We start from the raw sequence: 23685 nt of genomic DNA on the forward strand, positions 1-23685 counted from the left end.
TTCATCCATCCATCCCTTCGAGTTAGCTTTTATGATGACGCCGGCTGGAAAGGTCTCTTTTGGCAAGGTCTTCCTTTTGAATATCACCATGAGTGGAAGTTAGCATGGCAAGCTAGAACCACAGTGAAGGATGACTTCTCATTCCCTGTGGAGCGAATATTCACCGTACGTGCTCCCGTTCCACAGTGCGGTTCAGTTGCTGTGAAATACGGTAGTAATCCGTGTGCGGATGGAGAGATTGCGTCTTTTTATGAACCGGATCGTTTAGTAGGAGCCATTTTGTGGTCTTTACAGATGTAAACAGGAAATGAAACGTACGGTGATATCCGCGCGTTTTTTCTTCTTCTTCCGGGGGCGGGTGAAGCGCTTCCTGTTCTATGGGGGCGGGTGCTTTCCTTGGCGGTTGCTTGCGTAGAAGAAGAAGCGCTTCCTGTTCTACCGGGAAAAAAGATGGCGGCTGTTTACCGAAGTTGCGAGACCGAAACTTTATGAAAATGAATCGTAATAAAGCGCACCGGGTTATTAGGCGCACTGTCAGCTTTTGAGAAAAATTGTGGTTTTTAGGTGCGCCTTATAGTGCGGAAAATACGGTAATCAGTTTGGAGTGCACAAATGCAGCGTGAAGAAGTTTGTGTACGCTTTCTTTTTTGCCTTGTAATATACCTGCTTTATTCTCTTCCCTTTCACTCCTATTTGTCCGAATGAAGCCGGCATTCTCCGTTTCCTTTGCTACCTTTTCAAATAAATCTAGATTCTTTTTTCTCCCCCATCTATGCATTATAAAATGTTCTGTTCTTTTCTTTTGTGAAGCAAATATAAAGTCTCCTCTTGCAGTTGTAGCTATATTTTGATTGAATGGGATCCACTTTGGGTTATATACCGCTCGTTGAGACTGGCGCATGTACGATACAAAGGGTCCCCTACGGCAGCACACACCCACTGGAGAGATCTGGTTCTCATTTGCATAATCAAGGTGTGTTAGTCCGACTTTTAAAAAAAACTAACACTATCAGATTAAGGTGTTTCCATTGGTTGTAGAATGCTTATTTTGAATCAAATCATTTGAGAAATCAGACTAATTCAATGCAGGGAAACATAATCACTGAATTGCAGGGATGTGAGCACGCTTTGGCAAAAAAAGAGGAACATTTCTATCAGTATTAGGTTCTGCTACACAAAACCCAAAATACATTTTTGAAAATCAAGACTACATTTCCTACACTATATTTTACCTTTAGATGTATTCTCATCTATCAACCTCTTTTGGCTGTCTTTTTGACACTTACTGTCCCAAGTAATGTACCACATATTCTTTAGTTTTTTTAAGAAGATAATTAACTTTAAAAGTTTACATTATCATCATTGAAAATGAAATGTAAAATTCTCTAAAATGCATGCAAAAAACTCAGAAAATGTTTCCCATTTGACAACTTTAACCTGTAGCCACTGGTCCTAGTGTAATATACTTCACCTGTTATGACTTCTGTTTACAATCTATCACGTCAAAGATATACCTTTTGCTGGCTACCAATAGGTATTCTAGAAAAATGTTTTCCAAACGAAGGTATGTGTACCACTAATGGTACGCTGGCTCCATCTACTTAATTAAATATCCAAACACAGTGTTACTGTTCAAACTGTGTGTAATGTTATAAATATTAAATATACTTGTAAAATAAAATCTCTGCCTAGTTTTTAATTAATATTTATGCTTACTATGTCACTGTATTTTAATGTTGGCCATTATGGTGGTACTTGGAGAGTGAAGTGTTTTCTGAGCTGGTTATTGGTGAAAAAAGTTTGAGAACCACTGCATTAGAACTGAAACTGGTTCAGAACTAACAGTGTTCAGAATGTAATCATCCAAATATGACCAGCAGCAAAGAAGACAGCAGTCAACGTTGTGGCTCAGAGAGCAAACGGAGGTGACAACAAGTAAACTAGCTAGATGGGTAGCTAGGTCGCAAGTTTGTTCCAATGCTCCTGATCGTCTCCCCGTCTTGCATCTCATTGCGGCGTTTCGGCAAGAAAAACAGCAAGTACCTGCGACTGAGGCAAGCGTTCAACACATTTTTTGTTGTTACATGGGGGGATTCAAACTATTTTGAACTGGTAGTAGTCAATCCACAGCGATCGTTCTGCCATACAATACCTCAATGCTAACGAGGGGAAATTACACTTCAACGACTGTCGTCGGCTTTGATAGTTAGGATTGCTCATTTGCATTAAAACAGTTGGTTTTCTCACTACGACAGGGCGAAGGTATCCTTGCGCAGGCACAACCTCCTGGTTTTTTGGAGTATAAATATTTGGGGTTTTGGCACCAGCCGCTAAGACTAGATCTGACCAATCTAAGTCGATGAGGACAAACTGATGAAGCCTACTCAAATGAGCGGCGAAACAACTTCTACAAACACCGTTTCCCGTGGGAAATGGTGTTGGATGTAAATATAAATGGAATACAATGATTTGCAAATCCTTTTCAACCCATATTCAATTGAATGCACTACAAAGACAATATATTTGATGTTCAAACTCATAAACTTTTTTTTTTTTGCAAATAATAATTACCGTATTTTCCGCACTATAAGGCGCACCGGATTATTAGCCGCACCTTCAATGAATGGCATATTTCATAACTTTGTCCACCAATAAGCCGCCCCGGACTATAAGCCGCGCCTACGCTGCGCTAAAGGGAATGTCAAAAAAACAGTCAGATAGGTCAGTCAAACTTTAATAATATATTAAAAACCAGCGTTCTAACAACTCTGTCCCAAAATGTACGCAAATGTGCAATAACAAACATAGTAAAATTCAAAATAGTGCAGAGCAATAGCAACATAATGTTGCTCGAACGTTAATGTCACAACACACAAAATAAACATAACGCTCACTTTCTGAAGTTATTCTTCATTCATAAATCCCTCGAATTTTTCTCCTTCGGTGTCCGAATTGAAAAGTTGGGCGAATGTCGTCCGGCGCTGCCTCTGTCTTAGTGAAGGTGTGTTCGCCTTCGGTCATCCATTGTTCCCACGCAGTTAGCAGTCTAGCTTCGAATGCCCTGTTGACACCAATATCTAGCGGCTGGAGGTCTTTTGTCAATCCACCCGGAATGACGGCGAGTATTGAATTAAGCGCGTAAGCGTGTCTCTCAATGTGATGTTATGAGCTAGCAAATATAACAACTACACTACCCAGCATGCAACGATAGTGACGAGCATGCGCGGTAGCCCTGAGAAGCGTTGTTGTATGCTGGCAGTTAGAATGTGGTTATGAGAACGCTGTGAGTAAACGTTGAAAACTCAGTTAACACGCCTCGTCTGCATTATTTATAATTAGACAGACAACACACTTAATAGGAGCCATTTTGGGGTCTTTACATAAACACACAAATGGAAATGAAACGTCACATATCCCAGCATGCACCGCGTTCTTCTTCTTCTTCCGGGGCGGGTGGTTGCTTACAGTAGAAGAAGAAGCGCTTCCTGTTCTATGGGGGCGGGTGCTTACCTTGGCGGTTGCTTGCGTAGAAGAAGAAGCGCTTCCTGTTCTACCGGGAAAAAAGATGGCGGCTGTTTACCGAAGTTGCGAGATCGAAACTTTACGAAAATGAATCGTAATATTAATCCATATATAAAGCGCACCGGGTTAAAAGCCGCACTGTCAGCTTTTGAGTAAATTTGTGGTTTTTAGGTGCGGCTAATGGTGCGGAAAATACGGTAACTTAGAATTTCATGGCTGCAACACGTGCCAAAGTAGTTGGGAAAGGGCATGTTCACCACTGTGTTACATGGCCTTTCCTTTTAACAACACTCAGTAACCGTTTGGGAACTGAGGAGACACATTTTTGAAGCTTCTCAGGTGGAATTCTTTCCCATTCTTGCTTGATGTACAGCTTAAGCTGTTCAACAGTGCGGGGGTCTCCGTTGTGGTATTTTAGGCTTCATAATGCGCCACATATTTTCAATGGAAGACAGGTCTGGACTACAGGCAGGCCAGTCTAGTACCTGCACTCTTTTACTATGAAGCCACGTTGATGTAACACGTGGCTTGGCATTGTCTTGCTGAAATAAGCAGGGGCGTCCATGGTAAGGTTGCTTGGATGGCAACATATGTTGATCCAAAACCTGTATGTACCTTTCAGCATTAATGGTGCCTTCAAAGATGTGTACCGTATTTTCCGCACTATTAGCCGCACCTAAAAACCACAAATTTACTCAAAAGCTGACAGTGCGGCTTTTAACCCGGTGCGCTTTATATATGGATTAATATTACGATTAATTTTCATAAAGTTTCGATCTCGCAACTTCGGTAAACAGCCGCCATCTTTTTTCCCGGTAGAACAGGAAGCGCTTCTTCTTCTACGCAAGCAACCGCCAAGGTAAGCACCCGCCCCCATAGAACAGGAAGCGCTTCTTCTTCTACTGTAAGCAACCACCCGCCCGCGTAGAAGAAGAAAAAGGGCGCGGATATCACCGTACGTTTCATTTCCTTTGTGTGTTTACATCTGTAAAGACCACAAAATGGCTCCTACTAAGCGACCGGGATCCGGTTCAGGAAAAGACGCAATCTCTCCATCCGCACACGGATTATTATTTCACAGCAACTGGAGCACGTACGGTGAATATTCGCACCACAGGGAATGAGAAGTCATCCTTCACTGTGGTTCTAGCTTGCCATGCTAATGGCCAGAAACTTCCACCCATGGTGATATTCAAAAGGAAGACCTTGCCAAAAGAGACCTTTCCAGCCGGCGTCATCATAAAAGCTAACTCGAAGGGATGGATGAAGAAAAGATGAGCGAGTGGTTAAGGTAAGTTTAAGTTTACGCGAAGAGGCCGGGTGGCTTTTTTCACGCAGCTCTGTCCATGTTGATATACGTATGTTTGTGATTGCACATTTGCGTACATTTTGGGAGTGAACAGAGTTGTTAGAACGCTGGTTTTTAATATATTGTTAAAGTTTGACTGACCTATCTGACTGTTTTTTTGACATTCCTTTAGCGCAGTTAGATGCGGCTTACAACACCGGGCGGCTTATAGGTGGACAAAGTTTTGAAATATGCCGTTCATTGAAGGCGCGGCTTTTAGCCCAGGGCGCCTTATGGTGCGGAAAATACGGTAAGTTACCCATGTCTTGGGCACTAATACACCCCCATAGCATCACACATGCTGGCTTTTCAACTTTGCGCCTATAACAATACGGATGATTCTTTTCCTCTTTGGTCCGGAAGACACGACGTCCACAGTTTCCAAAAACAATTTGAAATGTGGACTCGTCAGACCACAGAACACCTTTCCACTTTGTATCAGTCCATCTTAGATGAGCTCAGGCCCAGCGAAGCCGACGGCGTTTCTGGGCGTTGTTGATAAACGGTTTTCGCCTTGCATAAGAGAGTTTTAACTTGCACTTACAGATATAGCGACCAACTGTAGTTACTGACAGTGGGTTTCTGAAGTATTCCTGAGCCCATGTGGTGATATCCTTTACACACTGATGTCGCTTGTTGATGCAGTACAGCCTGAGGGATCGAAGGTCACGGGCTTAGCTGCTTACGTGCAGTGATTTCTCCAGATTCTCTGAAACCTTTGATGATATTACGGACCGTAGATGGTGAAATCCCTAAATTCCTTGCAATAGCTGGTTGAGAAAGGTTTTTCTTTAACTGTTCAACAATGTGCTCACGCATTTGTTGACAAAGTGGTGACCCTCGCCCCATCCTTGTTTGTGAATGGCTGAGCATTTCATGAATCTACTTTTATACCCAATCATGGCACCCACATATTCCCAATTTGCCTGTTCACCTGTGGGATGTTCCAAATAAGTGTTTTATGAGCATTCCTCAACTTTATCAGTATTTATTGCCACCTTTCCCAACTTCTTTGTCACGTGTTGCTGGCATCAAATTCTAAAGTTAATGGTTATTTGCAAAAAAAAAAAGTTTATCAGTTTGAACATCAAATATGTTGTCTTTGTAGCATATTCAACTGAATATTGGTTGAAATGATTTACAAATCATTGTATTCCGTTTATATTTACATCTAACACAATTTCCCAACTCATATGAAAACGGGGCTTGTAAGACAAACCAAACAGTCCAGTTGCGATCGATTGAATGCCCTGATGAGAAGGACCTTGATGAATGAGAACGTTCATAGACAATTTGTTTACATCGTAATTTTGTTGAAATTTCATTAGAAAAGGGGGAGAGATATTTTGACACAAAAATGAATGTTTCAACACCGATTTCTGCATTTTCGCAGAAATTTCCCATGCTTGGAAGTGAAACATCAGACAGAGCCTGTTTTATCAAGTCACCTTGCATTTCTCATATCTGATCACTTGACTTCTTTCCATACGTCACTGAGAGGAAGCAACACCAGCAATGTGCACTTTTAACGGTTTGAAAGGAAGAGTAGGCATGAATTCGCAATATCATCATAGCTTAATGCAGTGTTCCAGAATATTTTCTGGTAATAATAATTATATATATATATATATATATATATTTATTAACATTAATAGAAACAAAACAACACACCGGTCTTCCCCTGTTTACCACCGGGGTTACAGTGAAGCCAAGTGCTACATTCACTTCTTTATATTCTGGTACAGAAAAAAACACATGTTCAATGTCAATACCCCCCCTTGGCATTGCACCGGCCCCACTATTTGAGAAGGACTGGCTTAATGTATCCGTCCATCCATTGTCCACCGCTTGTCCCGCTCGGGTCGCGGCAAGTCACCCCCTTATTGCAGGGCCAACCAACACAGATAGACAACATTCACACTCAATTTCAGACACTAGGGCCAATTTAGTGTAATAGCTAATAATAGCGTAACAATATACTTCGTCAAATGAATGATATTGATTTTTTAGTAAATGCAAAAGAGACATTAAAAACGAGCTGGGTGGATCAACACGTCCATCCATCCATTTTCTACCGCTTATTCCCTTTTGGGTCGCGGGGGGCGCTGGAGCCTATCTCAGCTACAATCGGGCGGAAGGCGGGGTACACCCTGGACAAGTCTCCACCTCGTCGCAGGGCCAACACAGATAGACAGACAACATTCACACTCACATCCACACACTAGGGCCAATTTAGTGTTGCCTATCAACTTATCCCCAGGTGCATGTCTTTGGAAGTGGGAGGAAGCCGGAGTACCCGGAGGGAACCCACGCAGTCACGGGGAGAACATGCAAACTCCACACAGAAAAATCCCGCGCCCGGGATTGAACCTTAGACTACTGAGGATCTTCGTATTGTGAGCCAGATGCACTACCCCAACACGTGTCACATAAAAAACATGTGACATGCTCTCATATATCGACAATGTTCTGCTTGTTTTAGGAGTGTTTGACTGTCTTGGGCTTGGACGACACAGGTAGTCGTTACTGCGGAAGCCTTTGGTGCAAAGAACTATTATCTTGCACTGGAGATAACGTGTTGTAAACCATCAAACAGGAGACGAGGACGATAAGTGGGCTCGGTAAACAAATAGTGTATAGCAGTGGTCACCAGTGTTCTGAAAATTACTTTAAAAAAGGAATTATAGTTACTTGTTACTTTACCAAAAAAGTAATTGAATTACTGACAGAATTACTCTTAAATGTAATGTAATTAATTACTAGGGAAAGCAATTTATACGTTACTTTAGTGACGTGCGTCATCGAGGGTTTCAGGGAGTTGTGTTTTTATCTTTAGCAATTAGCAGCGCACTTTTTCAGCTTTGACGCCAGCTCTTTTGAATCTTTTCACTGGATTGTGGTACCAACTTACCTCTGCTTAATAAAGAGATTGACTGTGCTCTGATAGCTGTCATATCTTCTTGTCAACAAACAAGGTATATTTTGGATGGCAAGTTTATCACTTTAATTATTGATTTGTTTTTCAATATTCCCATTGTGTACATGTGAGTACCGTATTTTCCGCACCATTAGCCGCACCTAAAAACCACAAATTTACTCAAAAGCTGACAGTGCGGCTTTTAACCCGGTGCGCTTTATATATGGATAAATATTAAGATTCATTTTCATAAAGTTTCGTTCTCGCAACTTCGGTAAACAGCCGCCATCTTTTTTCCCGGTAGAGCAGGAAGCGCTTCTTCTTCTACGCAAGCAACCGCCAAGGTAAGCACCCGCCCCCATAGAACAGGAAGCGCTTCTTCTTGTACTGTAAGCAACCACCCGCCCCCGGAAGAAGAAGAAGAAGCGCGCGGTGCATGCTGGGATATGTGACGTTTCATTTCCATTTGTGTGTTTATGTAAAGACCCCAAAATGGCTCCTATTAAGTGTGTTGTCTGTCTAATTATAAATAATGCAGACGAGGCGTGTTAACTGAGTTCTCAACGTTTACTCACAGCGTGCTCATAACCACATTCTAACTCCCAGCATACAACGCTTCTCAGGGCTACCGCGCATGCTCGTAACTATCGTTGCATGCTGGGTAGTGTAGTTGTTATATTTGCTAGCTCATAACATCACATTAAGAGACACGCTTACGCGCTTAATTCAATACTCGCCGTCATTCCGGGTGGATTGACAAAAGACCTCCAGCCGCTAGATATTGGTGTCAACAGGGCATTCGAAGCTAGACTGCTAACTGCGTGGGAACAGTGGATGACGAAGAAGCGCGCGGTGCATGCTGGGATATGTGACGTTTCATTTCCATTTGTGTGTTTATGTAAAGACCCCAAAATGGCTCCTATTAAGTGTGTTGTCTGTCTAATTATAAATAATGCAGACGAGGTGTGTTAACTGAGTTCTCAACGTTTACTCACAGCGTGCTCATAACCACATTCTAACTGCCAGCATACAACGCTTCTCAGGGCTACCGCGCATGCTCGTAACTATCGTTGCATGCTGGGTAGTGTAGTTGTTATATTTGCTAGCTCATAACATCACATTAAAAGACACGCTTACGCACTTAATTCAATACTCGCCGTCATTCCGGGTGGATTGACAAAAGACCTCCAGCCGCTAGATATTGGTGTCAACAGGGCATTCGAAGCTAGACTGCTAACTGCGTGGGAACAATTGATGACAGAAGGCGAACACACCTTCACTAAGACAGGGAGGCAGCGCCAGACGACGCCAACATCTGCCAGTGGATCGTAAATGCCTGGGCAGATATTTCGGTCACAACTGTGGTCCGAGCTTTCCGGAAGGCAGGATTCACAGAACTGCTGGATAACAGTGACACTGACTCCGATGACTTCGACGAGACGGAACCGGCCATTTTGGATCTCACATTTGCCCAACTTTTCACTTCGGACACCGAAGACGAAGGATTTACGAATGAAGAATAACTTCAGAAAGTGAGCGCTATGTTTATTTTGTGTGTTGTGACATTAACGTTCGAGCAACATTATGTTGCTATTGCTCTGCACTATTTTGAAATTTACTATGTTTGTGATTGCACATTTGCGTACATTTTGGGAGTGAACAGAGTTGTTAGAACGCTGGTTTTTAATATATTATTAAAGTTTGACTGACCTATCTGACTGTTTTTTTGACATTCCCTTTAGCGCAGCGTAGGCGCGGCTTATAGTCCGGGGCGGCTTATTGGTGGACAAAGTTATGAAATATGCCATTCATTGAAGGTGCGGCTAATAATCCGGTGCGCCTTATAGTGCGGAAAATACGGTAGGTTTGTTTGCTGTGTCCCAGTGTGATGGGGCCTCTTCCCATTTGATATCAAGTAAATTTTTAGTGCGGTGCTGCTTGTTGCTTTCACAGGTAAAAAGATATTTCCTGCATTGAACTTGCTGCACTTATGATGCTGTCTTGTCGTCGACATAAAACCCACATCAAAATTAGCATGCCATGTTACATCAAGCTATCTCTAACAGCGTTGTATTGCACCTAAAAGTAATTAGATTAGTAGTTTGATGCTACAAAATGTATGATGCTTTGCAACAGTCAGCCTTAATGTATTGTTGAAGCTAGATTTTCGTGCACGTCATGCAACGCGTGTTTGCGAGACGAGCAAATGTAGTGTGCGGTCGTGCTCGGGGGGTTGTGGTCGCGGTGAGGCTGAAGAGGGAGAGGCAAGGGGTTATAACGCCTCTTAGCTGGTGTCATCATCATAATACATAATCTTAATACAGATTTTTTTTCTAATATTTTTTGCGATGACCGGTAGAGCACCAAAGATCGACTGGTCGATCGCAATCGACGGGTTGCAGCTATTGATTATTTTAGCAATTGCCTATCAATTAGCTTGTTCGAATAATGGAGTAATTAGGTAACACACTTTATAGTCTCAATATCTAGTTTAGGGAAAATCGTTGAAATAAACAAGTTTTCTGCTTGCCATAACCTTCATTCTTTTTTGAGAGTTTTTTCATGTTTCATTTTAAAAATCAATGAAGACAAAAGCTAAGCACGACCCCAACAGTCACCTTAAAACCGAGGTATGAATTTAACTGGGATTATGGCTAGATCTGGGCCCATAATATATATATATTTTTGGGAGGTTTAGAGGAAACAGGAAGTTGCGAAGCAAGGCACCTGCACTCTGGTTAACCTAGCAAAACAGGAAGTGATCAGTGAGCAATGGGATGGACACGCTATACAGCCAATCACGAGGTGGGAATTTTTGGCCACCACATGATTCGATTACGATTTAAGAGCTACGATTCGATAAAAAAATCGATTGTTGATGCACCTTTAATTTATGTATATTGATACAGTTTTATATTTATTTTCGTTTCATTAAATAAGCGTTTATCACTTGCAACTTTTAAAAACGGTGCATTTGCAATAGGAAATTCCCATTACATTTTAAATGCATGGAAATGTGTGCAAAACTGGAACATTAGTGCCCTATAATAAATAAGCTGGTCGGATCTCTCTGTGATTAGGCTCGCTGTAGTCAGCCAAATGTTAAAACTGTCTGCATTACTTTATTTACAGTAAATAAATTGATTGATTATTGACGTTTACTAATCAATCTTATAATTGTCCATGTCGAAATTATGATGCATTTGAAAAACTATTACTTCCCCTACCTCTAGTATCAAGTTTGATTACGTCATCTTGTTGTCTCGCTTTTGATTGTTTTCATGGAGTGAGAAGAGAAATTACTTAATTGTTGATAAAACAGAAAACGTCACCTCAACACTGTGGCAAGTTTTTGGATCTTTTTAAAAAACGGACCTCTTTTCTTTTCAACCCTCGTCTGTTCCCTGTTCTGGTATAAGGAAATAACAGGTAGGAACTAAAGTGCAGGACAGTATAAATAAAATAAATTAGACAATACAAAAAATGTGCTATTTTAAAATAATAGTAATTTTGTCCAATAAAATGTAAATAGTAATTACAGCATATCAAATTCCTTTCTATTCTTACAGAATAACGGACCAAATTTAATGTTGCACTAAACCTGCAAAAAATGTTGTCAAGTTTCTCTTTGATTCCATGTTCACACTTTGCACTATTATGTTACACTTTATTAAACATTTCGTAAATACTCCATATTTTTGCACCTTCATTTTAAAAGTTCAATGTTAAGTGATTAACGGGATTTTAGAATTTGGTTTAAACTGATTGTTTTCCATTATTGTGTTGACATTTCCTTTCCTTTCTGTCTGTCTAGCTAAGGGGTATATAATCAAAGGAAGGTTACATTTTAGATACAAATTTATATTAATTTATATTATATTTATATTAAATTCATTTTTCTCCAGGTCCTATTTTTGACAAGTTATTAAAAATATAGATAATTATTGCTTTTGACCAATATAAAACACTTATATCTTGATAGTATTTAGCCCTAATTATGGCATACAATTACACCCCTAATAATTATTGCTGTTAATTGAATAAAAGATGCCAAAGAGGTCTCACACAGCTGCCACATTTTGTGAAAAACGCTGCACAATAATGAAGATCAGCTGGTGTCCAGATGACATTCTGATGACATAGAACGACCATCAGACTGGACACTTCTGTCCCTGTGGACATTCCTCTCATGTTTGTGAACCATGTCCGCATACCATCGAGCTCCTTCTTTGGCCCGGGTCAGGGGTTAATTCAACCGGGTCAACCTTGGATCCGGACACCCGGACTAGAAGAGGACCCGAGTCGCGTACAAAACTCGTCGACGCCGCCTGTCAGCCCAGGGGGGGGGGGGGGGGGGCATCGCAGTCACAGCACCAAACATCCACAGAGGTCCATTTAAGGGAAATGTTTGTCTCTGCTCCATTTCCCAGCCAAATAACTAACAAGTTAGCAAACACGGACGCTTCAGATTAGCAATCTTAAAGGGGATTAAAAGACATTAGTTGATCTGATTTGTCAGAAAATGAAAACATTCATTAATCCTGCACAAGAAGGGAGATGGTGCCTCAGCAGCTGTGTTCTTAAAAGAGTGCTACTTCATAAAAAATGCAACCATCTGCATAATCAGATTTTTAACAACGCAAGTAATGGACCGATTTTGACGAAAATTTCAGAAAATGTCAGAAATAAGTCCTAAAACAAGTGCTTTTGTAGTTTTTATTATTATTGATTAACGATCTTGTCAAAATACTTATTGTTGACATTCATTCCGTCATTATACAGTATAGACCAGGGGTGCCGAACTCGCTTTTATTGAGGGCCACATTCAACAGTGAATATATATATACCGTATTTTCCGCACTATAAGCCGCCCCGGGTTATTAGCCGCACCTTCAATGAATGGCATATTTCAAAACTTTGTCCACCTATAAGCCGCCCCGGACTATAAGCCGCGCCTACGCTGCGCTAAAGGGAATGTCAAAAAAACAGTCAGATAGGTCAGTCAAACTTTAATAATATATTAAAAACCAGCGTTCTAACAACTCTGTTCACTCCCAAAATGTACGCAAATGTGCAATCACAAACATAGTAAAATTCAAAATAGTGCAGAGCAATAGCAACATAATGTTGCTCGAACGTTAATGTCACAACACACAAAATAAACATAGCGCTCACTTTCTGAAGTTATTCTTCATTCGTAAATCCTTCGAATTCTTCGTCTTCGGTGTCCGAATTGAAAAGTTGGGCAAATGTGGGATCCAAAATGGCCGGTTCCGTCTCGTCGAAGTCATCGGAGTCAGTGTCACTGTTGTCCAGCAGTTCTGTGAATCCTGCCTTCCGGAAAGCTCGGACCACAGTTGTGACCGAAATATCTGCCCAGGCATTTACGATCCACTGGCAGATGTTGGCGTATGTCGTCCGGCGCTGTCTGCCTGTCTTAGTGAAGGTGTGTTCGCCTTCGGTCATCCATTGTTCCCACGCCGTTCGCAGTCGTGATTTGAATGCCCTGTTGACACCAATATCCAGCAGCTGGAGGTCTTTTGTCAATCCACCCGGAATGACGGCGAGTATTGAATTAAGCGCGTAAGCGTGTCTCTTAATGTGATGTTATGAGCTAGGAAATATAACAACTACACTACCCAGCATGCAACGATAGTGACGAGCATGCGCGGTAGCCCTGAGAAGCGTTGTTGTATGTGCTGGCAGTTAGAATGTGGTTATGAGCACGCTGTGAGTAAACGTTGAGAACTCAGTTAACACGCCTCGTCTGCATTATTTATAATTAGACAGACAACACACTTAATAGGAGCCATTTTGGGGTCTTTACATAAACACACAAATGGAAATGAAACGTCACATATCCCAGCATGCACCGCGCGCTTCTTCTACGGGGGAAAAAGATGGCGGCTGTTTACCGTAGTTGCGAGACCTAAACTTTATGAAAATTAATATTAATATTAACCCATATATAAGGCGCACCGGATTATAAGGCGCACTGTCAGCTTTTGAGAAAATTTGTGGTTTTTAGGTGCGCCTTATAGTGCGGAAAATACGGTATATAAACCCTCACACACATATATACAGTTGTGCTCACAAGTTTACATACCCTGGGAGAATGTCGCCAGAAGAAAGGCATTTCTGCGCAAATGTCACAAAGTATCCCGCTTACATTACGCCAAACAGCACAGAGACAAGCCTCAAAACTTCTGGAACAAAGTAATTTGGAGTGATGGCTTTCTTCTGGCGACTCGACCATGCAGCCCATTTTTCTTCAAGTGCCTCCTTATTGTGCATCTTGAAACAGCCACACCACAATTTTTCAGAGAGTCCTGTATTTCAGTTTAAGTTATTTGTGGATTTTTCTTTGCATCTCAAACAATTTTCCTGGCAGTTGTGGCTGAAATATTTGCTGGTCTACCTGAATCCCTAATTTTCCACTTCTTAATCAGCGTTTGAACACTGCCGATTGGCATTCTCAATTCCTTGGCTTTCTTTTTATATCCCTTTCCTGTTTTATGCAGTTCAATTACATTTTCTCACAGATACTTTGACAATTATTTTGCCTTCCCCATGACTCAGAATCCAGAAACATCGGCGCAGCACCGGATGAAAGATGCAATGGTCTGTCAGAAGCCCAGAACTCACTGACCTTTTATACCAGGGTTCCCCAAACTACGGCCCGCGGCCCCAAGCATCCAAAAGATATTTGGATCGGATCGGCCGCCGATATTTGCAAAAAAATGCGTATCGGCAAGGCATGGGAAAATGCCGATCCAGATCCAGTTTTAAAAAAAAACGTGTTTTCCAACGCACCGATTTAAATAATACATTCCACTTTTCTGCTGCTCCCTAATTTCCGTTCCGCATTTTCCAGCACACCTTCAACACATCCACAGGTCTGTGGATTCTCACGCAGTTGCTTTTAGCTGCGGACATTACACGACAGGCTCTTCTCACTCTTTCCTGTGTCTCCCTCTTACAGACAGCGAGCGCACCTTCTTACACACGTCACATACTGTCACGTCATACGTCACATGCTGTCACGTCATACGTCACATACGTATACGCCCTCTCCCAGCAGAGAGCGAGGTAGCAGCATGGCTAACGTTAGCTGTGATGCTAGCGCAGCCGCTAAGGTGCGCGCCTGCTCAAGCGTCCTCTGTGCACGGCAAATCTATGCCACGCACAAAATAAGATAAAAAAATAAGCGCATAACAATTTTCGACACACGGACACGACAGAGAAAACAGTTTTCGTCATCATTGTTCAAATATTGTAACGTCTGTCGAGACGCTTATCTCCATTCGGTGCCACACGCCCACACCATCAAAATGCCGAGGCAAACATTTCCAAATCAACACCGTATGAAAAAAATAGTGATTTTTTTTAGTTGTCATTTCCCTCTCTGCATGAAAGTTTAAAAGTAGCATATATTAATGCAGTATGAAGAAGAATGTTTTAATGTAGACACATAGACTCATCATACTGCTGTGATTATATGCATCACGTGTTCATTCAAGGCTAAGGCAAAATATCGAGATATATATAGTATATATATTGTGTATCGCAATATGGCCTTAAAATATCGCAATATTAAAAAAAGGCCATATCGCCCAGCCCTAGTTCAATGATGCCATTTCTGTTTGTCATGTATAATTTTGTCTATTTTGTGTTTATCCTTGAATAAACAGGTCAGTTTCTTGTTACCAACCATTGTGTATTATTCAAACTCTCCTAATTCAGCTGGCTAGTTGTTATCAAGAGTACTAAAACCCTTTTCAACATGATTCTGACAACTAAGTAGGCTAAATAACTTTAAACTTTAATACATGCTCGGATAGGCCAGTATTGGTCAGTATCAGTATCGGTCAGTATCGGTATCGAATCGGAAGTGCAAAAACAATATTGGTATCGGATCGGAAGTGCAAAAACCTGGATCGGGACATCCCTAATACATATACATATATATATATATATATATATATATATATATATTTTAGGGGTGTAACTGTACGTGTATATGTATTGAACCATTTCTGTACGGGGGGTTCTTTTCGGAGGTGTACCGATCGAGTACACATGCTAGCAGCGACCGGGCTAGGACAACATGTAAAAAGCCAGAGCTGGAAGACCCTCCTGCCTCGTTAAGATCTCCCGTTTGGGAACACTTTGGCTGCGCGATACAACAATGGAGGACAGAGGTTTGCCGACATTGTTCAGCAGATGCTTCTGACAACACGTCAAACATGTGTTGCACCTTTCCTGCTTCCGGCTCCCAGATCGTAGTAGAGGAGCGCAGGGGAGACACTCCTCCAGGACCGATGTATTCTCGGGGGCAACACTTCACTCTACCCGGCAGTGGGTCTCCGCAGCTACGGATTCCAGGCTGAATGACGAGTCCGGCGATTAGTTGCAAATCGTGGCTTTATTGAGGTCTTGCACATAGCCAATCCAACAAAACACTAGCCACTCCCCGCACTCAGGTATTGCTCCCTCACCTCGCTCGCCCACACACTCACCTCACATGCTGTCACATATTAAAGGGCCACACACACACACACACACACATACGCTACTCTCATAACACATGCTAACCCATTTGAAGCGTCACCACCGCATTTAAGCAGCCTCTCCTCGGCGAGTCAGGCAGGGCTAAAGCAATAACAAATGTTTTCATAGCAGCAGATATAAGTCCATATTGCATTAAAACTAGATTTTGACCCACTTGTATGGTGGAAGAACAATGAGCCCATATATCCTCTAACTGCCAAGTTAGCCAGGCTGGGGAAGGGGAACAAAAGTTAATCTGAGGCTGAGTTGACTTGAAACTGTTTAATGTTGCACTTTTTATATGTAGAAGAAAGGTTTTGTCATTTTATTTAATCTGAGCAACAACTTGAGGCAGTTTAATGTTGATTAACGTGGACCCCAACGTAAACAAGTTGAAAAACTTATTGGGGTGTACCATTTAGTGGTCAGTTGTACAGAATATGTACTGTGCAATCTACTAATAAAAGTCTCAATCAATCAATCAATCAAAAAAAGCACTTTATATGTAGAAAGGTTTTGTTAAGAAACCATTCTGAGCCTTATCTTATTTAGTTTTTATTTTATACATGTTGACCACATTAACCCTGGCAATGGACCCTGTGAGTATATGTATGTTATGCCATTGTTTACAAATTTGGTAAATAAATAACCAAAAAATGTATATTTTGTTGTTTTCTTACTGTACCGAAAATGAACTGAACCGTGACCTCTAAACCGAGGTACGTACCGAACCGAAATTTTTGTGTGCCGTTACACCCCAGTGTTTCCCACACATTCATTTATTTGTGGCGGCCCGCCACGAAAGAATTACGCTCGCCACAAATGGATTTTTCGGCTTTTGACTCGCTCGACCGCTCATAAAAGCAATGGGACTGTCTGTGAATGTTGCTTGTAGTTACACCTCCGGTGCAGTAGGTGGCGGTAGCCTACTATGCATTGTAACTCCGCCAATAGCAAGAAGAAGAAGAAGAAGAAGAAGAAGAAGAAGAGGGACGGACGGACGAACGGACGGACGGAATCAAAATACTCGCCGGTTACTTTTCATAATGATGGCGCTTCCTACGTTTCTACCTCAAACGTCCAAAAGCTGCTGAAAGCCTTGATCCAGGATGCCATGGGGAAAAAAACTTAAATGGTGCCTTTTGGCGACAGTTAGCAGCTTGGTGGCTCGTAGTTGGCTAGCTAACGCTTGCTAGCGTGGTAGCATTGCTTCATTTTTACAGGTGTTATAGGTAGATAGTAGTGATGGGTCCGGCAACACCGATGCATGCGTCGAGCTCAAAGAGCGAAGCCCTGTGTCGGTGCGCATACCGCTTTTAGAAAGTCACGTGACCGATCATGAGCTGTTATGGTCACGTGACCGATACGCGAACTGTCGCACTGACGCCTCCTCTGTGCCCTGTGAGCGGCTCTTTTCTACAGCCGGAGAAATAATAACTAAGAAGAGAAAGCGTCTAAAATTTAATATGTTGGAAAAACTGTTTTTTTTAAAATAAAAATGTGTAAAAAAAAATAAATAACAATTTCCAGGTCCACAAGCATCCTCATTCACAACATGTTCTCTTAGATTTCCATGTTATGATACATGTTCACATTATTTATTGACTGTGTCTAAAAAAGACAAAAAATATATTTTTATTTAAATGAAATCATCCTAAATGAAATACAATGACTTGGTTTATATTATTGTATATACTAGGTCAGTGGTTCTCAACCTTTTTTCAGCAATGTACCCCCTGTGATATTTTTTTTAAATTCAAGTACCCCCTAATCAGAGCAAAGCATTTTTGGTTGAAAAAAAAAAGATAAAGAAGTAAAATACAGTACTATGTCATCAGTTTCTGATTTATTAAATTGTATAACAGTGCAAAATATTGCTCATTTGTAGTGGTCTTTCTTGAACTATTTGGAAAAAAAGATATAAAAATAACTAAAAACTTGTTGAAAAATAAACAAGTGATTCAATTATAAATAAAGATTTCTACACATAGAAGTAATCATCAACTTAAAGTGCCCTCTTTGGGGATTGTATTAGAGATCCATCTGGATTCATCAACTTAATTCTAAACATTTCTTCACAAAAAAAAAAAATCTTTAACATCAATATTTATGGAACATGTCCACAAAAAATCTAGCTGTCAACACTGAATATTGCATTGTTGCATTTCTTTTCACACTTCTTTTTGACAGACATTTTAGTGACAAACCTGAGCTTGTGCTTCACTGAGTTTATGAACTTACATTCATATTTTGTTGAAGTATTATTCAATAAATATATTTATAAAGGATTTTTGAATTGTTGCTATTTTTAGAATATTTTTTTAAAAACTCACGTACCCCTTGGTATACCTTCAAGTACCCCCAGGGGTTCGCGTACCCCCATTTGAGAACCACTGTACTAGGTCATAAAATCAGTGTCAGTTGAGTCGGTCCATAGGTTGCCTGTAGGGATTTTTAATGTCCAGCAGATGTCAGTATTTAGTGACACAGTATCGACACAGTATCAATACAGTTTTGCAATGTGTCGAAACTCTTCATGACGCCTCATCAACCCATCACTAGTAGATAGGTTATAGCTGCATCGCTCGCGGCTCGTCATATATTTAACGTTAATCCGTGATTTCACCGAGCGTTTCACTGACGGTGAGCAGCCTGACGCTGCTTCATTAACACCGCCGCTGTTTGACTCGTGGCCCGGGGCAGACGCACGTAGTAACAGTCACGTGTTACAATACCGACTGAAGCTAAATTGTCCACTGTCCACTGCAGCATGTGAATGCAATGAAAAGAATAAAATCTGAGCCAACCAGCTGTTAAAATGTTGTCCAGGTTAATGTTTTGGCCATTAAAGGCCCTTCATTTCAAGATTTCAACTGTGATCGGGCTTTAAACAGGTGGCTGACCTGTTCAGATGGGTGTACCGTATTTTCCGCACTATAAGGCGCACCTAAAAACCACAAATTTTCTCAAAAGCTGACAGTGCGCCTTATAATCCGGTGCGCCTTATATATGGGTTAATATTAATATTAATTTTCATAAAGTTTCGGTCTCGCAACTACGGTAAACAGCCGCCATCTTTTTTCCCCGTAGAAGAAGAAGAAGCGCGCGGTGCATGCTGGGATATGTGACGTTTCATTTCCATTTGTGTGTTTATGTAAAGACCCCAAAATGGCTCCTATTAAGTGTGTTGTCTGTCTAATTATAAATAATGCAGACGAGGCGTGTTAACTGAGTTCTCAACGTTTACTCACAGCGTGCTCATAACCACATTCTAACTGCCAGCATACAACAACGCTTCTCAGGGCTACCGCGCATGCTCGTCACTATCGTTGCATGCTGGGTAGTGTAGTTGTTATATTTGCTAGCTCATAACATCACATTAAAAGACACGCTTACGCGCTTAATTCAATACTCGCCGTCATTCCGGGTGGATTGACAAAAGACCTCCAGCCGCTAGATATTGGTGTCAACAGGGCATTCGAAGCTAGACTGCTAACTGCGTGGGAACAGTGGATGACAGAAGGCGAACACACGTGACGTTCACCAAGACAGGGAGACAACGCCAGACGACATACGCCAACATCTGCCAGTGGATCGTAAATGCCTGGGCTGATTCAGTCTCATCTGTGGTCCGAGCTTTCAGGAAGGCAGGAATTGTCACTGAACTAATAAACGGCAACGACACTGACTCCATTAATGACGACTTCGACGAGACGGAGCCGGCCATGTTGGATGCCGTATTCGCTCAACTGTTTAATTCGGACACTGAAGAGGAAGAATTCGAGGGATTTGTGAATGAGCTATAACTTCATAAAGTGAGCTTTACATTTTTATTTAGTGTGTTGTGTTGTGTGACATTAACGTTTGAGCAACGTTGAGTTATTGATATATTGTTATTGCTCTGCACTATTTCACGTGTTACTATATTGTGATTGCACGTTTGATTTACGTAACACGAGTAAATCAGCTGTTTATTCATTTTGGGAGTGAACGGAGTTGTCAGAACGCTGGTTTGTTATCTATTAATAAAGTTTGACTGACCTATCTGACTGTTTTGTTGACATAGGTGCGCCTTATAATCCGGTGCGCCTTATATATGAACAAAGTTTTGAAATATGCCATTCATTGAAGGTGCGCCTTATAATCCGATGCGCCTTATAGTGCGGAAAATACTGTAACTGCTACTGGTCAAATAATGTGAAATAGCATTTAATTTTACATGTATGCAATGCCATTTAAATGTAATTATAGATAATAATAATAATAAATACTGTGTAGTGTTGTAAATAGTCAACGGGAAGGATTTTAGTAAGATATAAGCCATGAGCACTACACAGCCAGAAAAAAACCTAGGCAGGACAAGTAAAAATATTGGGGCAAGAAGATTTGAGAAGTCGGGCAAGTAGAAAAAACCTTAACGTTGAATCCTGCATGTGTTGAGCTGCTGCCGCTTAAGGTTAGACGGCACTGTACATAGAGCGGTTCTGCTCGTTAGTAATAAATTCTAATGTTGGATGTTCACTCCTTCACACAGATGAGTATAGAAAAATATTTTCAACGGCCGAAAAGGGTTCGACTTGGAGAGGAGGTAGGCCTACAGTCCGGACCACAGGTGCGACCTGTTCAGCAGCAGGAGGAGGTTGACTGACTGTGGCAGGACACCTCTGCCTCTGTTTCACTTCATGTTGCTGGTAAATAATATGGTTGTAGTAGTAGGCTAAAGTTAAATTATTTAGTATTCACTAATTAAAGGGGCAGAGCTTTAAGAGACATTTTAGCTTTTATATTTTATAAGATATATTTTTTGTAAGAACCACAATTAATAAATATATTTCAGTGAATCACTAATTGTTCAAATCTGTATATAAATATGTACATAAAATGTTGTAATTATATTCCAACTCCGCGTTCTTCTTGGTCATCGCCGCTGCCGCCCCCCCCCCCCCCCCGACCACACCACCGCAAATAGATGCCCGTCCTGTGGGAAACACTGCACCCCTAATATATATACACACACACATATATATATATATATATATATATATATATATATATATATATACACACACACACACACATATACATATATATATATATACACACACACACACATAAAACGTAGAAGAGTTTTGTTACACAATTTGCAGATACATTTTTTATTAATTATCATTATATGTTTACAGACTGACATAACTTGCTTTGAAGTCGTAAGTCAAGGTGACAAGCGGACATTGAAGTATTTTATTTTTAAATGAAGTGGCAGGCCATTTTAAATGGTGTGGTATGCAACATTAAATGGTGTGGCATGCCACAATAACTGATGTGGCGGGCCTGATCTGGTCCATGGGCCTTGGGTTTGACACCTGTGTTGTAAACAAACAACCAGCCACGCATTTTAGGGGTTAGTCAAGGTTTATACCGTTTTTTGTTTAGTATTGTTTCCTCATATGTAAATTAATGCTAAAAATAACCACAAATATTGCAACGTCATTAACCCTAATTGCTATCAATATTAATGTTCCAAGGAAACCTTTAGCGTTGACGCACATGCGCAAAGCGTCGGTCAGCAAATTTGTACAGGTAGCACGTCATATTGTGGACCATATTTGCATGTTATATTTGTGAATGTTGGGACAATATTGTCTAATTTCTGCAAATAAAATCAAACAGGGTTAAAAGCTGTGCGTGCCTGAAATTTCATAAGTGATTCAAAAAGACATAATAAAGGCAAAAAATAATTATAATGAAGACTTGAATGTATAAATATCAGGACGCCACTCGCTAAACTATGACTAGCCGTGTTAGCATTGTTAGCATAGCAATGTTGCTTGGGGGCGGGGGGGGCCCCACACTTGCGATAAGAAAAAAAAACTCACCTGGATGTTTTCGTAACGTTCGTTTGTCCACCCGTGATGTCCACGACACAGGTGACCCGAGCCCAGTCAAACTTGATGTGTATAAGTGGACATTAGTCCGCTAAGAAGACGGTACTTCGCAGGGCTTTTAGCTAGGCTAGTAGCTAGCTAATGTAGCCCACTTAAAAGAGCGAGTAAAATTGGCCCAAAGAGCACATTTTCCAAAGAAAAGCGCTACAAAAGTGGCTCATTTCACATGAAAAATAAAACATCATAAAAAAAAGACAGTGAGTATGAGCAAGTCCCGGCTGGTTAAGACTTAAATGTCAGAGGAGTAAAAAAATCCAAAATGTCCTCAGCATTCAGTGAGGAAATACAAAAGATCCTCTGCCAACTGGAAGCTTGTCGTCCAAAAGCGACCCTCGTCCAGACCTTTCTGCGTGTTCGCTCCTCCAACGCCCGGTTCATTTGTGTTTAACGTGCCGGGGACATGAAGAAAACCCTTCCGCTTGCCTTTGACTCTACCAGACCCAAGCGCTAGTTACACCAAGCCCCCCGCCGAGAAGACTGCCTCCTCTGCCGGACACACTCCAACCAACAGCCCGCCTCAGGCTGGAGGTCTGCTCGCTTCGCTCCACTGCAGTACACCCGCCCCCGAAACTACTCCTTTTTTTTTTTCTCAAGGTAAATATGCAAATATGAAAATGCAAAACACAGCTGAGCAGACAAAAAGGTAAATAAGTGAACGAAAACCAGAAATGTTTTATCGAGCACGGCGGCGACTCATACAACCTTACTCGTTTTTGAACACATTCAATCAACAAATAAGCCAAAAACACTGAACATGAAACTAAAAGTAATTGTGAAAAGGAACGTTTGGTATGTTAATGTCGCCCACGAGCTTTTAGAATACAACAGCGCCCCCTAAAGGAACATTTAACTCCTACAAGAACCGCACGACCTCTTTTTTCAGATCAACACACCTGTGTGGAGTTGCCCCGCCCACTTTGTCCCGTTCTGTTGTGCTACCACAATATTTGTTTGACAAGTATAGTTCTATGCCAGGGGTCCTCAAACTACGACGACACGCGGGCCGGATACAGCCCGCCGGCGTCCAAAATCCGGCCCACGGGGAGTAACAAGTTAAATAAAAAATAAAAATGTTTTTTTAAATCTGTCCTTTCTAATCCATCTTCTACAGCTTGTTACTCTCGGGGTCTCCTTGCTACTCACTGTGGTGCAAGCGCAATGTCACGTTATCGATGGGAAAATGCATATGATTTGCCTATATATACAGGTAAAAGCCAGTAAATTAGAATATTTTGAAAAACTTGATTTATTTCAGTAATTGCATTCAAAAGGTGTAACTTGTACATTATATTTATTCATTGCACACAGACTGATGCATTCAAATGTTTATTTCATTTAATTTTGATGATTTGAAGTGGCAACAAATGACAATCCAAAATTCCGTGTGTCACAAAATTAGAATA

At 41.2% G+C, this 23685-nt stretch overlaps 1 protein-coding gene across 2 annotated transcripts in view; it reads right to left on the reverse strand.

Annotated features, from left to right (window-relative positions):
* Positions 1–23081, reverse strand: part of erbin (erbb2 interacting protein) — a 108272-nt gene extending 85191 nt beyond the window's left edge. For both annotated transcript variants that reach the window (XM_061931974.1, XM_061931973.1), the window contains exon 1: positions 22214–23081. The gene's annotated coding sequence lies outside the window, so the exon portion shown is untranslated. The remainder of the gene's footprint in view (positions 1–22213) is intronic.
* Positions 23082–23685: the final 604 nt, after the last annotated feature.

Source organism: Nerophis lumbriciformis, linkage group LG39 (assembly GCF_033978685.3).
Source record: "Nerophis lumbriciformis linkage group LG39, RoL_Nlum_v2.1, whole genome shotgun sequence".
Taxonomy (NCBI): Eukaryota; Metazoa; Chordata; class Actinopteri; order Syngnathiformes; family Syngnathidae; genus Nerophis; species Nerophis lumbriciformis.